Source organism: Nerophis lumbriciformis, linkage group LG02 (assembly GCF_033978685.3).
Source record: "Nerophis lumbriciformis linkage group LG02, RoL_Nlum_v2.1, whole genome shotgun sequence".
Taxonomy (NCBI): Eukaryota; Metazoa; Chordata; class Actinopteri; order Syngnathiformes; family Syngnathidae; genus Nerophis; species Nerophis lumbriciformis.
This window is the reverse complement of record NC_084549.2, coordinates 64,952,501-64,970,000: the sequence shown is the minus strand read 5'-3', so window position 1 is coordinate 64,970,000 and position 17,500 is coordinate 64,952,501. Positions and strand designations below refer to the sequence as shown.

The 17,500-nt window shown below is 40.3% G+C and overlaps 1 protein-coding gene across 1 annotated transcript in view; it reads left to right on the top strand.

Moving 5' to 3' along the window:
* cdh11 (cadherin 11, type 2, OB-cadherin (osteoblast)) overlaps positions 1-17,500 on the top strand; it is a 172,977-nt gene that overhangs the window by 70,287 nt on the left and 85,190 nt on the right. The window contains exon 2 of the mRNA XM_061966574.2: positions 14,037-14,092. The gene's annotated coding sequence lies outside the window, so the exon portion shown is untranslated. The remainder of the gene's footprint in view (positions 1-14,036; positions 14,093-17,500) is intronic.

Sequence of the window (17,500 nt, the reverse complement as noted above, 5' to 3'; positions counted from 1 at the left end):
ACGTCTAGAGAGCCAAGAGTCTTCATTTTCAAAAGATATGGCATGTGGGTTTTAGAAGAAAACAATTCTCTTACCACTTATCTAACCACTCACCTTATCTAAAAAATCCACCGCAGTCTGTTTTATCTTACATCGGGAAGTTAAAAGAGACAGAATTGTCTGGAGCGAGTGTAGGAGGGTTGGTAATGTGGGCAGCAGGACGTCTGAGGATGAATAATAGCTACTAACCACTTCAGATCATGTGAGCTTTTTATTTATTTTGGAGCAGGCAGTGAGTCAGGTGAGGAGGAAGAGGATGTTCCCTTAGATAGTGATGGAGGACAATATGAGACTAATAATAACATGTCATGTTATGATGCTGTGTGTGTGTGTGTGTGTGTGTGTGTGTGTGTGTGTGTGTGTGTGTGTGTGTGTGTGTGTGTGTGTTCTTGTATTTCCACCTTTCTTGAGACATCAAGAAGGAAAAGTAGCTTCCATATGAGGAGGTGTGAACAAGTGATGACATAAATCATGGTCCCAATACAGAAAAGCATTGCATCTAATATAGAATGTCTCATTAGCACCCCCTGGTGGTGAAATCTATCAAAATGAGGGTGGTCCCAAAAAAGAGGGATTTTTCAAATTGACTGTGTGTCGCTTTTAAAAGTGCTCCCCCTCTGGTCAACATATGAAATAACAAGTGTGTGTAAAAATTTGAAGAGCTCCCCCTCTGGCTAACATATGTAATAACAAGTGTGTGTAAGAAATTTAAATGCGCCCCCTTTGGCCAAAATGACAAAACAAAATAAATTAAATATGTTTATGGAGACATACTGTATGAACTTGAAGTAAATAATGACGATTAAAAACCAATTACAAACAAAAATGTGCAAAAATAAATAAATAACTGAAAGCAGTCTTATTCTCACAATGTGTCGCCTTTTTTATTATAAATTTGGGAACAATTTCTCATAATATTTCTGTTTCTGTAATATTGCAATATTTTCTCGTAAAATTCTTACTTTTTAAGGCAAAATGCTGACATTTGTGATATAAAGTTCAGACTTTTATCACAATATTGCACATTTTTTTTGTTGTCCTTGTAAAATAGTGACATTTTACGACTTTTATCATAATTTTCCCAAGTAAAATTCCGATTATTATTATACTATTGCCAAAATTTTAAAGTTTTCTTATGAAATTGTGACTTTTGTCGAGTAAAATTACGACTCTTTTCATAAAATTGCCAACATTTTAAGCTTTTCTTGTTATTGACTAAATTTCCAACTTTTGTCATAATATCGCACAAATGCTTAGTTTTTCTTGTAAAATTTTGACTGACGTTGAGTAAAATGACGACTTTTATTGTGATACTGCCAAAATTCTACGTATTTCTTGTGAAATTGTGACCTTTTCCTTGTGAAATTCCAACAATTTTTTTCACAACAAGCTTTTTTATATTTGCATAGTATGTATATATTAATAATGTTGTAAATACACTACTTTATATATCTAGAAAGGGTGGTCCTAAAAAGGTAGGCATTTTTCGGAGGTCTCAAGAAGGTAAAAAATACAAGAATGTGTGTGTGTTCTTGTATTTCCACCCTTCTTGAGACATCAACAAGGAAAAATACCTTCCATATGAGGAGGTGTGAACAAGTTAGGATATAAACCATGGTCCCAATACGGAAAACCGTTGCATCAAATAGCACCCTCTGGTCAACAAATTAAATAACAAGTGTGCGAAAGGGACAAGCTGTAGAAAATGGATGCATGGATGGTGTAAAAATTTGAAGTGCTCCCCCTCTGGCCAACATATGTAATAACAAGTGTGTGTAAGACATTTAAATGCGCCCCCTTTGGCGAAAATTAATAAACAAAATAAATTAAATATGTATATAGAGTCATACTGTAATAACAAAGTAAATAATGAAGATTTAAAACCAATTACAAACAAAAAATACTTTCCGCCCCCCCCCCCAAAAAAAACTAAAAGCAGTCTTTTTCAAACAATTTCTCATATTGTTTCTGTTTCTGTATTATTGCAATATTTTCTCGTAAAATTCTTACTTTCTAAGGCAAAGTTCAGACTTTTATCACAACATTGCCAATTTTTCTGTTATCCTTGTAAAATAGTGACATTTGTTGAGTAAAATGTTGACTTTTGTCACAATTTTCCCAAGTAGAATTCCGATTATTATTATACTATTGCCAAAATTTTTAAGTTTTCTTATAAAATTGTGACTTTTGTCGGGTAAAATTACGACTCTTTTCATAAAATGCCAACATTTTAAGCTTTTCTTGTGAAATTGCGACTGTTATTGAGTAAAATTCCAACTTTTATCATAATATCACACAAATGTTCAGTTTTTCTTGTAAAATGTTGACCGCCGTTGAGTAAAATGACGACTTTTATTATAACACTGCCAAAATTATACGTATTTCTTGTGAAAATGTGACCTTTTTCTTGTGAAATTCCGACTCATTTTTTCACAACAAGCTTTTTTATATTTGCATTGTATGTATATATTAATAATGTTGTAAATACACTTCTTTATATAACTAGAAAGGGTGGTCCTAAAGAGGTAGGCATTTTTCGGACGTCTCAAGAAGGTAAAAAAATACAAGAACATGTGTGTGTGTGTGTGTTCTTGTATTTCCACCCTTCTTGAGACATCAACAAGGAAAAGTACCTTCCTTATGAGGAGGTGTGAACAAGTTAGGACATAAACCATGGTCCCAATACGGAAAACCATTGCATCAAATAGCACCCTCTGGTCAACAAATTAAATAACAAGTGTGCGAAAGGGACAAGCATGGATGGTGTAAAAATTTGAAGTGCTCCCCCTCTGGCCAACATATGTAATAACAAGTGTGTAAGAAATTGAAATGCGCCCCCTTTGGCCAAAATTAATAAACAAAATAAATTAAATATGTATATAGAGACAAACTGTAATAACAAAGTAAATAATGAAGATTCAAAACCAATTACAAACAAAAAATCCCTTCCAGCCCCCCCAAAAAAATAACTAAAAGCAGTCTTTTTCTCACAATGTGTCGACTTTTCTCATATTCTTTCTGTTTCTGTAATATTGCAATATTTTCTCGTAAAATTCTTACTTTCTAAGGCAAAGTTCAGACTTGTATCACAACATTGCCAATTTTTCTGTTATCCTTGTAAAATAGTGAAATTTTTTGAGTAAAATGTTGACTTTTGTCATCATTTTCCCAAGTAGAATTCCGATTATTATTATACTATTGCCAAAATGTTTAAGTTTTCTTATAAAATTGTGACTTTTGTCGGGTAAAATTACGACTCTTTTCATAAAATGCCAACATTTTAAGCTTTTCTTGTGAAATTGCGACTGTTAGAGTAAAATTCCAACTTTTATCATAATATTGTACAAATGTTCAGTTTTTCCTGTAAAATTTTGACTGATGTTGAGTAAAATGACAACTTTTATTATGATACTGCCAAAATTCTACGTATTTCTTGTGAAATTGTGACCTTTTCCTTGTGAAATTCCAACAATTTTTTTCACAACAAGCTTTTTTATATTTGCATAGTATGTATATATTAATAATGTTGTAAATACACTTCTTTATATATCTAGAAAGTGTGGTCCTGAAGAGGAAGGCATTTTTCGGAGGTCTCAAGAAGGTAATAAATACACAAATGTGTGTGTGTGTGTGTGTGTGTGTGTGTGTGTGTGTGTGTGTGTGTGTGTGTGTGTGTGTGTGTGTGTGTGTGTGTGTGTGTGTGTGTGTGTGTGTGTGTGTGTGTGTGTGTGCAAGCCAGCTGTTCATTGTGCTGACCCTCAAATCTGCCGTCTCTTTCTGCTTGCGTCATTGATCTGAAGCCTGGCAGAGTATAAAACTCCCGAGTGTTACAAGTTATTTTCCTGCTTCCAATTGAACCAAAAACAAGACCATTTAGGAACCCGGTGGGTCCGTGACAAAGTTGCTGACACAGCAGCGCCACCAGATTCCGTTTGCAGGAAAAACATGCACACGCGTTCAGAGAGAGCATGTCCCAAAATTCCAAGCTGCTGTTTTGAGGCATGTTAAAAAAAAAATAATGCACTTTGTGACTTCAATAATAAATATGGCAGTGCCATGTTGGCATTTTTTTCCATAACTTGAGTTGATTTATTTTGGAAAACCTTGTTACATTGTTTAATGCATCCAGCGGGGCATCACAACAAAATTAGGCATATAAATATGTTAATTCCACGACTGTATATATATCGGTATCGGTTGATATCGGAATCGGTAATTAAGAATTGGACATTATCGGCAAACAAGCCATTATCGGACATCTCTATACATAACTCCACATAGTTTTGATGCCTTCAGTGACAGTAATAGTCATGAAAATAAAATAATTGAATGAGAAGGTGTGTCCAAACTTTCGGCCTGTACTGCATGTTTTATGAAAACTATTTGCATTACTGCCGTCAGCGCGGAAAAAAACATTACCTCGCCGCACCGTTTTATAAGCCGCAGGGTATAAAGCGTGGGGGGGAAAAAAAGGTAGGCGGATTATAGTCTGGTACATATTTCGGGGGGCGAGTGACACTCAGCTGAGGGTTTTGAAGCATCTTTAAGTGGACATTATTCAGCTGTTGGTATTGGACTGTGCATGGTGACTTTCACTTTCACTTCATCCATCAACAAGGTCAAACGTTGTGGACATTCTTGAGAGGCTGGTTTGAAGAAGTTCCAGCGAGAGAAGCACCTTTTTAACGGCCGCCACGAGAGTTCAATGCGAAGCTCAAACCCCTCACACTTTATCTGGGGGGGTCCAAAGCAAACAGCCGCCTTCAGGCTGAGGCCTCAATTGGCTGCGCTCATGTCATAAATCCCAGCGTCTCCTTTTGGAAGCAGCAGATTTTAATCCGGGGGAGCGTAATGTGTTTGGATAGAGCTCAGTTGGAGGACTATAATCAGAATAATTATTCTGGTCTCGCTCCAGCCTGGGGCCTTTTAGCTAATGACAGCCACGACACTCATGGGCGAGGGTTCAAGCTGTCCAAGTGTGTGTGTGTGTGTAAGTGTGTGTGTGTGTGTGGTTCAGACATCTGCACAGATTAGAAAAAGCATTACTAGAAGTGTGGCGTTGCTAAGCAGAGAGATGATGGTGAAAATGATGGTGTCATCTTCTCAGAGCTGCTGGGTCACATGACTCACATCTTGACACTGAGCTTTAAAAAGCGGCTGTAAGGAATATAATGTCACTGCGGTTTGGAGGTGGGACGTGTGCTTTTCACTAGGGCTGAAAACTGTATCACGATAATTATTGATATGTTTTATGACCTGTGGAAAATAAGGAGCAGGAGAAAAAAATGATTCCAATTTCAATTGGAAATGTAATGTCAACACAAGCATGGAAAACAATGTAAACAAAATTGTAAAAATTACACCGTATATATATATATATATATATATATATATGTATATATATATATATATATATATATATATATATATATATATATATGCATATATATATATATAAATGCATATATATATATACATACATATATACGTATATATATATATATATATATATATATATATATATATATATACACACACACACACACACACATGTATGTATACACGCACACATGGGAATATATATACACACACACACGTATATACTGTATACATATACACATACATATACACACATGCAAATTTTTACACACACATGTATACACATTTATATATTCATACACACATATTATATATATACAAATACATATATACAATATTACACATACATTCATAGACATATATACACATACACATATACCCATGTATACATGTATACACAAACATTCATACATAGAGTATATACATATCTGTATATATACATACATATATATATACACATATACACTTAGCAATAAGCTCTAAGATATAAGGAGTATGTCAGAAACGCTCCATAAGGAGTGAGGAAATAGTGCAAAGTGAAAATGTAAACAAAGAAACCAGAGAAGAACTATTGTCTGCAGGTTTTGCAGCTGTGCTCTAAAGGGTGAGCATCGTTTACAGACCACCTTGGGAAAAAAATCCAAAAACAATCGCGGTGACTTTTCCTCTTTTATACCACAATTTTTTCATTTTCACTTTCTCTTCTCGCTCCATTGCAAAGAATCAAGCGCCAGGCAAGCAAACTTAACAATATCATTAACGGTTACCGTCATTTCCGAGCTTTTCAGCACACCGGTATTTAAGCCACACCCACTACATTTTTTAAACAAATATTTTATACATATATTAGTCGCACCGGACCCTAATATATATATATATATATATATATATATATATATATATATATATATATATACACATATACGTAAAACTTACGAATGTTGCTTAAAATTATGAACGAAGAGTAATTTCGAGTACAAACGCTATGGACGGTTGTACCGCCGGTTCAAAGGACAAAAGCAGCACCTGCTGTGAGTGAACTTATCCAAAAGATGGCGCTATAGTACAAATAATAACACACCTTTTCAGTGTCTGGCGGTTTTTGATGTAAACTACTAGTTGTCTTAAAGTTATGAAGAATCCTTTTGAGCAGAAACGCTATGGACAGTTGTACCGCCGGTTCATACGACAAAAGCAGCACCTGCTATGAGGGAACTTGTCCAAAAGATGGCGCCATAGTACAAACAATAACGCACCTTTTCAGTGTCTGTCGGTTTTCGATTAAAACTATTTGTTGTCTTGGAGTTATGAAGAATCTTTTTGAGCAGAAACGCTATGGACGGTTGTACCGTCGGTTCAAAGGACTAAAGAAGCACCTGCTGTGAGTGAACTCGTCCAAAAGGTGAAGCCATAGTACAAACAATAATGCACCTTTCCGATGAAAACTATTTGTTGTTGTCTTGGAGTTATGAAGAATCATTTCGAGTAGAAACGCTATGGACAAATAATGAAACGGGATATACTTCTGGTTCAAGGCACCGGACCTTAAGCCACAGATATATACGTAAAACTTTACGACCGTTGCTTGGAGTGATGAATGAAGAGTAATTTCGAGTAGAAACACTGTGGACGGAAGTACAAAACAAGAAGTATATTTTCAACCCCCAGCACCAGCAGTAAGCGAACTCATCCAAAAGGTGGCGCCATAGCACAAATTATAACACACCTGTTCAGTGTCTCTGTTGGTGTTGAAAGCTATTTGTTGAATACAAAACATTATGGCGGTTAGTGAAGAAAAATCCATAAATTAGCCACAGTGTTTTTATAAGCCGCAGGGTACAAAGCGTAGGAAAAGTAGGTTAAATGAGGCGCTATAAGTTCATAATGACAACCCAAGCTGGCATTGTCTTCATTCCTGGCCAAGGTTTCTTCACAATGGCCTTGAAGCTGCTGTGATTATGACGTATTGTTGCTTTAAACAACATGAGCACAACCCTCAGCTCATTCAAAGCTGGGCGGACTTGAAAATAAATGTATTTGTGGCAGGAACGCACGGAAATGAATCAATATCAAACGTGTTGGCAATCAAACATGATCGCCGCACAAGCAGTGGCAGCCGGCGATCAATACACGCTTTTTAATCCACGCGGCGCTTTATGGTATTGACAGCGTTCACCCGGGCGCTTTTGGCAACATGGCGCCGGGGCGAAAATCTATTTAGCGCGGCGTCACTCCCAGGCGGCGGTCAACTCCATCACCGAGGAGGACAAAAGCGGCGAGGCGGACGGCGCTCGGCAGATCTGGGAGGTTTCAGCGTGTTTATTTAGGCGTGGACGCCGATTACATGACGGCGTTTGAGGCGACTCTGTGCGTTTACTGCCAGCCTCCAGCCCGTGTTTGAACAAGTCACACGTTCTCGCTCGCCGCGTCCCGGCGGAGGCGCTCGGTCGCGGCCGCTTAGAGGTTAAGCTGCTCGCTGGAGGGCGTCTGGCCGCGTCGCTGAGGACTAAGGCGGGAACAGTACTTGAAAATGAACCCTCGCCTGGGACGAGGCTCGTCTCCTATTGGCTACATTCACGGGTCAGTTCATTAGGTACACACAAAGAGGCTTTCTAGACCAGGGGTGTCCCAACTGCGGCCCGTCGGAGTATCCAGTTTGGCCCGGGAATCGGTACCGTATCGGTTCAAATGTGAACGGTACCCGTCCCTACGGACTGGTGATGCTAAATGTTTACCGGAGAAGCCAGCGAGTGCGCTAATTGCAAGCCGGCATGAATACAACTGAAACATTTTTTTTAAACTTTATTCCATATTTTCACTCAATTATATGATGTATTATCCTTTAACATTGCTTTATGTTTTAATAAACAATATTTACAGTCAAGGTAAAACTACCATTAATAAAAACAACCCATGCATCTTTCATACAAAAAAAATCATACTCATTTCATAACTTAAGTGGAGTCGGCGTGCTTACCTATACTTATTTACATATAATATTGACCTACATTCTATTTATTTACTATCATCTCAACTATGAACTGTATGACAGAAATATTATCAATAAATATGTACAATTTTATCCCTAAAACAAGTTTTCCCATTTCTGTTATCTGTGTTAGACTACAAGACATAGTTCCTTATAAATTATATATATATATATATATATATATATATATATATATATATATATTATATATATATATATATATATATATATATATATATATATATATATATATGTGTGTGTGTGTGTGTGTGTGTGTGTGTGTATGTATATATATATATATATATATATACACAAAGATATACACACATATATATATGTATATATATATATATATATATACATATACACACACACATATATATAAACAAACACACATATATGTATATATATATATATATATATATATATATATATATATATATATATATATATACACACACACTCGTATATATACACGTATATATACACACACACACATATATATATATAATATATATAAAATTATAATATATATATATATATATATTTTGTATTTATTATTCATTGATTTGAATTGTGCTCTAAATTGAACACAGGAAACGAACACATGGGTTTATTAATTGTTATGAAGTGGAAAAGGGGTGGGATTAAATAAGATCTGCTTCCTCCTACTCCTTTTCGGACATGTGATGAAAAAACGTAAATATGTAAAATATATCATAACTGTATGCACATTTCGGAAAAAAATTAATTTGTATGTTAACCTTTTGGAAATGACTTAAGTAAAAGAAGAAATTGTGGGCTTATTGGAGAACATTTTGATGTGAACCGGCTGTTATACATTTTGCATCAACTTCCATCCTTCAAACCGATACTTATTTCTATGCTGATATCAAATCGATATCTTGACTTGATATCTGATATCAATATCGGGTCAGGAGACCCCTAAGAAATCTGTTTAAAAATACAAAAAAAAAAAATTCCGTCTCCTGTACGAAGACAGTCCCATTATCATGTGTTCATCAGCAGGTGTGGAGTCCACTGCGGGCCGCCACTATAAAGTGTGTCGGAAAAGGAGCGGCAAGAATTAAAACTGGTTGAAACGACACTAGTCGGGAGCAGGCTGGTGAATTTTGAGCGCATGAATAATAAAACATGTTTGTGTTGCATCTTGGCGGCTCCAGTCGAGCGTGAAAAGGCGGCGCGCTTTGCTTTGACACGCGCGTCCCGACAGCGATGTAAACACAGTTGAAAAGTCTCTAAACGCCGCGCCCTCAGCCCCTACTTAGCAAATTAACTTGAATTATTTACTTATTGTCACAAATGATTAGTGGCAGGCCTCACGAGAGAGGACAGCCGCTGGTATTTATAGATTTTCCACTACAGAGGGGCACGGGATCCACTCAAATATTAACAATAAATTTGTAACCTTACTCCTGATTTGAATCAAATTCAATCATTATATCTAACCTACTTAGTTTTGTCGAATGATATTAAAGCATGTGTTCATCACAAAGATTATCAAGGCTTACGTCAGACTGATTACAAAAATAATAAATATACTGCAGAAGAGACATAAAAAATACATGTATATGCAATTATGAAGTGCTAAAATAGACATTTTAATTGAAGTAATAAAAATAATATATATGTTTATTTACTAAAATGTAAATAAGCGTAAATTACAGACTATAAGCCGCTACTTATTGCCTACGCTTTGAACCCTTTGGCTAATAAAACGGTGCGGCTAATTTATGGCTTTTTTTTTTTGCTGACGACAAAAAAACAAGCAAATAAACTGAATTTGATTGATATTGTTTGTGCTATAGCGCCTGCAGGGGCTGCATTGCCCATCAGTTTAGACTCAGCTTTTAACCGGAAGTACAAGTGCCGTTCGGTCTTCTCACCGTCCATTGCACTTTTACTTGAATGGATTCTTCAATCATCACTCCGAGCGACGTTTGTGTGTTTTTCAATACAACTAAAACTATTCTTACTCACTAAATCGTTCTATGTGTGATGTCTGTAAGAGTGTTTTCACGCATATTTGTACGTGCCGTTGTAACGTAACGAAACTGGCGTTGTTAGCATTAGCTCATATGCTAACACGTTTACGAGTGTCTGTTTGTATTATTAACTTACCACGGCATTCTTTTTGTATTGTTTGTTTTGTAAACCGTGGAGTTATTGAGTCTGTTTAGCTGATTGGAGAGCTAGCTTTCGCAGCTAGTGGGTCCATGACGATGACTTCTGTTTTGTTTGCTCGGCCGTTTTACTGCCGCGTTACAGACACATTTTAGAAACAAATAAGGTATGTAAATAAAATTTACAAAATATTTATGTGTTAACAACTAATTTCACAAGGGCCTGCAAGTGTTTGCTGCTGTTTAAAGCTTTAAACCGGAAGTACAAGCGCCGCTACGTCTTCAAGCCGTCCATAGCGTTTCTACTCGTATGAATTCTTCATCCATCGCTCCAAGCAACGCTTGTAACTTTTACAATATAACTAAAACAATTCTTACTTACTAAACCATTTTTACGTGCTATCGTATTGTAATGAAGCTAGCGTCGTTAGCATTAGCTCATATGCAAACACGTTTACGAGTGTCTGTTAGTATTATTAACTTACCACGCCATTCTTTTTGTATTGTTTGTTATTGTTATTGAGTCTGTTTAGCTGATTGGAGAGCTAGCTTGCGCAGCTAGTGGGTCCATGACGATGACTTCTGTTTTGTTTGATCAGCCGTTTTATTGCCTTGTTACAGACACTGTTTGGAAACAATTAAAGTATGTAAATATTTACAAAATATTTCTGTGTAAATAATTAATTTTCCAACATATATCTGTGGCTTATAGTGCGGTTAATATGAGGGAAAACATTTTTTTCCTTCTAAAATATAGTGGTTGCGGCTTAATAATACGGTAAATGAAAATACTGATTCACCACTTTAGTCATAATTTTTGCACTTAAGAAACTTCTATGACTTTAGCTCCAGACTTCTTCTGTTTGTTTGATATTGTCATTACTGCCACCGGTGGTGGAAAAGTGCATTACAGCTAGGTCTGGGCGATATATCGATATACTCAATATATCGCGGGTTTGTCTCTGTGCGATATAGAAAATGACTATATCGTGATATTCCAGTATACGTTCTCACGGTAATCCTAGAACCCGTTGGTGGACACCGGCGGTGAGGGATGCCGTCAAGCTGAAGAAGGAGTCCTATCGGGTTCTTTTGGCTCATAGGACTCCTGAGGCAGCGGACAAGTACCGACAGGCCAAGCGGTGTGCGGCTTCAGCGGTCACAGAGGCAAAAACTCGGACATGGGAGGTGTTCGGTGAGGCCATGGAAAAAGACTTCCGGGCGGCTTCGAAGCAATTCTGGACCACCATCCGCCGCCTCAGGAAGGGGAAGCAGTGCACTATCAACACCGTGTATGGCGAGGATGGTGTTCTGCTGACCTCGACTGCGGATGTTGTGGATCGGTGGAGGGAATACTTCGAAGACCTCCTCAATCCCACCAACACGTCTTCCTATGAGGAAGCAGTGCCTGGGGAGTCTGTGGTGGGCTCTCCTATTTCTGAGGCTGAGGTTGCTGAGGTAGTTAAAAAGCTCCTCGGTGGCAAGGCCCCGGGGGTGGATGAGATCCGCCCGGAGTTCCTTAAGGCTCTGGATGCTGTAGGGCTGTCTTGGTTGACAAGACTCTGCAGCATCGCGTGGACATCGGGGGTGGTACCACTGGATTGGCAGACCGGGGTGGTGGTTCCTCTCTTTAAGAAGGGGAACCGGAGGGTGTGTTCTAACTATCGTGGGATCACACTCCCCAGCCTTCCCGGTAAGGTCTATTCAGGTGTACTGGAGAGGAGGCTACGCCGGATAGTCGAACCTCGGATTCAGGAGGAACAGTGTGGTTTTCGTCCTGGTCGTGGAACTGTGGACCAGCTCTATACTCTCGGCAGGGTCCTTGAGGGTGCATGGGAGTTTGCCCAACCAGTCTACATGTGTTTTGTGGACTTGGAGAAGGCATTCGACCGTGTCCCTCGGGAAGTCCTGTGGGGAGTGCTCAGAGAGTACGGGGTATCGGACTGTCTGATTGTGGCAGTCCGCTCCCTGTATGATCAATGCCAGAGCTTGGTCCGCATTGCCGGTAGTAAGTCGGACACGTTTCCAGTGAGGGTTGGACTCCGCCAAGGCTGCCCTTTGTCACCGATTCTGTTCATAACTTTTATGGACAGAATTTCTAGGCGCAGTCAAGGCGTTGAGGGGATCTGGTTTGTTGGCTGCAGGATTAGGTCTCTGCTTTTTGCAGATGATGTGGTCCTGATGGCTTCATCTGGCCAGGATCTTCAGCTCTCACTGGATCGGTTCGCAGCTGAGTGTGAAGCGACTGGGATGAGAATCAGCACCTCCAAGTCCGAGTCCATGGTTCTCGCCCGGAAAAGGGTGGAGTGCCATCTCCGGGTTGGGGAGGAGATCTTGCCCCAAGTGGAGGAGTTCAAGTACCTCGGAGTCTTGTTCACGAGTGAGGGAAGAGTGGATCGTGAGATCGACAGGCGGATCAGTGCGGCGTCTTCAGTAATGCGGACGCTGTATCGATCCGTTGTGGTGAAGAAGGAGCTGAGCCGGAAGGCAAAGCTCTCAATTTACCGGTCGATCTACGTTCCCATCCTCACCTATGGTCATGAGCTTTGGGTTATGACCGAAAGGACAAGATCACGGGTACAAGCGGCCGAAATGAGTTTCCTCCGCCGGGTGGCGGGGCTCTCCCTTAGAGATAGGGTGAGAAGCTCTGCCATCCGGGAGGAGCTCAAAGTAAAGCCGCTGCTCCTCCACATCGAGAGGAGCCAGATGAGGTGGTTCGGGCATCTGGTTAGGATGCCACCCGAACGCCTCCCTAGGGAGGTGTTTAGGGCACGTCCGACCGGTAAGAGGCCGCGGGGAAGACCCAGGACACGTTGGGAAGACTGTGTCTCCCGGCTGGCCTGGGAACGCCTCGGGGTCCCACAGGAAGAGCTGGACGAAGTGGCTGGGGAAAGGGAAGTCTGGGCTTCCCTGCTTAGGCTGCTGCCCCCGCGACCCGACCTCGGATAAGCGGAAGAAGATGGATGGATGGACGTTCTCACGCAGTTGCTTTTAGCTGCGGGCATTACACTGCAGGCTTGTATCACTCTTTGTTGTCTCTGCTTCTCACAGAGACATAAAACAAGCGCACCTTCTTACATACGTCACATACGTATACACCCTCCTGGAGCAGAGAGGTAGCAGCATGGGTGACGTAAGCTGTGGTGCGAGTGGTAATACGAGAGAAAGAAGGTGCGAATCTGGTAACAAATCAAGGAAGAATTAATTCCCAAGAAAAACAGCACAAGGTCCATTGTCTGGCGGTGGTTTGGCTTCAAGCGGGAATATGTCCAACAGACAACTGTAATTTGTCAAGTGTGGGGCAAAAGCGTTGCTACAAAAAGTAGCATTACTGCTAATATGTAGCATCATTTTAAATTTAAAAAAAGGCCATATCGCCCAGCCCTAATTACAGCCCACACGGCCCACAGCAAAGAAGCACTGACGTGTTGATGGACGCTAAAAAGGTTAATGCCCTCTTTTTCTTCTTCTTCTTCTCTTCTCAGGCAGTCAGCGAGCGGCGAGGAGCCTCATTGGACGTGACGCCAGTAACGAGCTAAAGGTGCGCCCCGCCATTTTTACCCCTCTGCTGGTTCTAAACATGTTCAACCAGAAGGCCTGTGAAGTGACGTTGACGCGTCGGGCCACCAGCCCGTTTAGCATTCCGTTAAAGGGGAACATTATCACCAGACCTATGTAAGCGTCAATATATACCTTGATGTTGCAGAAAAAAGACCATATATTTTTTTAACCGATTTCCGAACTCTAAATGGGTGAATTTTGGCGAATTAAACGCCTTTCTAATATTCACTCTCGGGTTGTGACGTCACATCGGGAAGCAATCCGCCATTCTCTCAAACACCGAGTCCAATAAGCTCTGTTATTTTCCGTTTTTTTCGACTGTTTTCCGTACCTTGGAGACATCATGCCTCGTCGGTGTGTTGTCGGAGGGTGTAACAACACGAACAGGGACGGATTCAAGTTGCACCAGTGGCCCAAAGATGCGAAAGTGGCAAGAAATTGGACGTTTGTTCCGCACACTTTACCGACGAAAGCTATGCCACGACAGAGATGGCAAGAATGTGTGGATATCCTGCGACACTCAAAGCAGATGCATTTCCAACGATAAAGTCAAAGAAATCTGCCGCCAGACCCCCATTGAATCTGCCGGAGTGTGTGAGCAATTCAGGGACAAAGGACCTCGGTAGCATGGCAAGCAATGGCGACAGTTTGTTCCCGCAGATGTCTTGCTCACACCGTCCCTTAAACTGGACGGATCGGCTTTCAGCAAAATTTAGCGGATGAGGGTATGTCTACAGAATATATTAATTGATGAAAATTGGGCTGTCTGCACTCTCAAAGTGCATGTTGTTGCCAAATGTATTTCATATGCTGTAAACCTAGTTCATAGTTGTTAGTTTCCTTTAATGCCAAACAAAAACATACCAATCGTTGGTTAGAAGGCGATCGCCAAATTCGTCCTCGCTTTCTCCCGTGTCGCTGGCTGTCGTGTCGTTTTCGTCGGTTTCGCTTGCATACGGTTCAAACCGATATGGCTCAATAGCTTCAGTTTCTTCTTCAATTTCGTTTTAGCTACCTGCCTCCACACTACAACCATCCGTTTCAATACATGCGTAATCTGTTGAATCGCTTAAGCCGCTGAAATCCGAGTCTGAATCCGAGCTAATGTCGCTATAGCTTGCTGTTCTTTCCGCCATGTTTGTTTGTGTTGGCTTCACTATGTGACGTCACAGGAAAATGGACGGGTGTATATAACGATGGTTACAATCAGGCACTTTGAAGCTTTTTTTTAGGGATATTGAGTGATGGGTAAAATTTAACTGATTTTTAATGGTTTTAACCATTCTGAAATTGTGATAATGTTCCCCTTTAAACCTGCCTCCTCCCTCACTCGCAGCCTGAGTGAAAGTGACGACTGAAAGGAGGCCATTTTCTTTTTTGCCGCCATTCGTCCTTCACCCAAAACGAACTGGAAGGGCGTGCGCCTGCGGCGAGGACTTGTAAAAGGCGGACGTTATATGATCTTAGGTGGGAAAACAAAGAATAAAACAAGGTCCGCCCTCTGGTGACGCTGCAGCAGAGTCGCGTCTCCTTTGCTCGAGCCTGCCGGAGTCGAATAGATTAAGGGGAAAAAAAAAAAAGGTAGATCTAATCGATCCTGGGAGTGCTTATCACAGGCTGGCAGGCCAACGAGACGATTTCAGAGCGCGGCGCGTTCTAATCCTTCAAATGCAGGCGAGAAGAAGGGAGAATAGCGAGCGGGAAGTTTTTGAACGTCTAAAAAGCAGCCGTTCCCAAACTTCAAACCCTAAATGGATCCAGGCTGCGTTTACGGGCTAAAATGTCACAAGCTATTTTGTTAGCCATCAATCACATGCACATTTCCTTGGAAAGATGCTCGCTCATCCATAATTGCAGTCATAAATGTATACAGACTGGATTCTTCATCATGAGTCCTACTTTTATGTCGAGTGGACCGTCTCAACTGCAACATTTCATTCTACACCACACTATGGATAAAGGGGGTCCAGACTTTTTGACTGGGGGGCCGCATTAAGGTTAAGAAATTTGGCCGGGGGCCGAAAGCCGACTGCATACAAAGTAACTACATGTACAAATATACATACATACATATACATATATATATATATATACACACACATACATACATACGTATATATACATACACATATATATATATATATATATATATATATATACAGTATGTACATACATACACATATACATTCACATACATACATACACATATACAAACCCCGTTTCCATACGAGTTGGGAAATTGTGTTAGATGTAAATATAAACGGAATGCAATGATTTTCAAATCCTTTTCAACCCATATTCAATTGAATGCACTACAAAGACAACATATTTGATGTTCAAACTCATAAACTTTATTTTTTTTTGCAAATAATAATTAACTTAGAATTTCATGGCTACAACACGTGCCAAAGTAGTTGGGAAAGGGCATGTTCACCACTGTGTTACATGGCCTTTCCTTTTAACAACACTCAGTAAACGTTTGGGAACTGAGGAGACACATTTTTTAAGCTTCTCAGGTGGAATTCTTTCCCATTCTTGCTTGATGTACAGCTTAAGTTGTTCAACAGTCCGGGGGTCTCCGTTGTGGTATTTTAGGCTTCATAATGCGCCACACATTTTCAATGGGAGACAGGTCTGGACTACAGGCAGGCCAGTCTAGTACCCGCACTCTTTTACTATGAAGCCATGTTGATGTAACACGTGGCTTGGCATTGTCTTGCTGAAATAAGCAGGGGCGTCCATGGTAACGTTGCTTGGATGGCAACATATGTTGCTCCAAAACCTGTATGTACCTTTCAGCATTAATGGCGCCTTCACAGATGTGTAAGTTACCCATGTCTTGGGCACTAATACACTCCCATACCATCACAGATGCTGGATTTTCAACTTTGCGCCTATAACAATCCGGGTGGTTCTTTTCCTCTTTGGTCCGGAGGACACGACGTCCACAGTTTCCAAAAACAATTTGAAATGTGGACTCGTCAGACCACAGAACACTTTTCCACTTTGGATCAGTCCATCTTAGATGAGCTCAGGCCGAGCGAAGCAGACAGCGTTGTTGATAAACGGTTTTCGCCTTGCATAGGAGAGTTTTAACTTGCACTTACAGATGTAGCGACCAACTGTAGTTACTGACAGTGGGTTTCTGAAGTGTTCCTGAGCCCATGTGGTGATATCCTTTACACACTGATGTCGCTTGTTGATGCAGTACAGCCTGAGGGATCGAAGGTCACGGGCTTAGCTGCTTACGTGCAGTGATTTCTCCAGATTCTCTGAACCCTTTGATGATATTATGGATCGTCGATGGTGAAATCCCTAAATTCCTTGCAATAGCTGGTTGAGAAAGGGTTTTCTTAAACTGTTCAACAATTTGCTCACGCATTTGTTG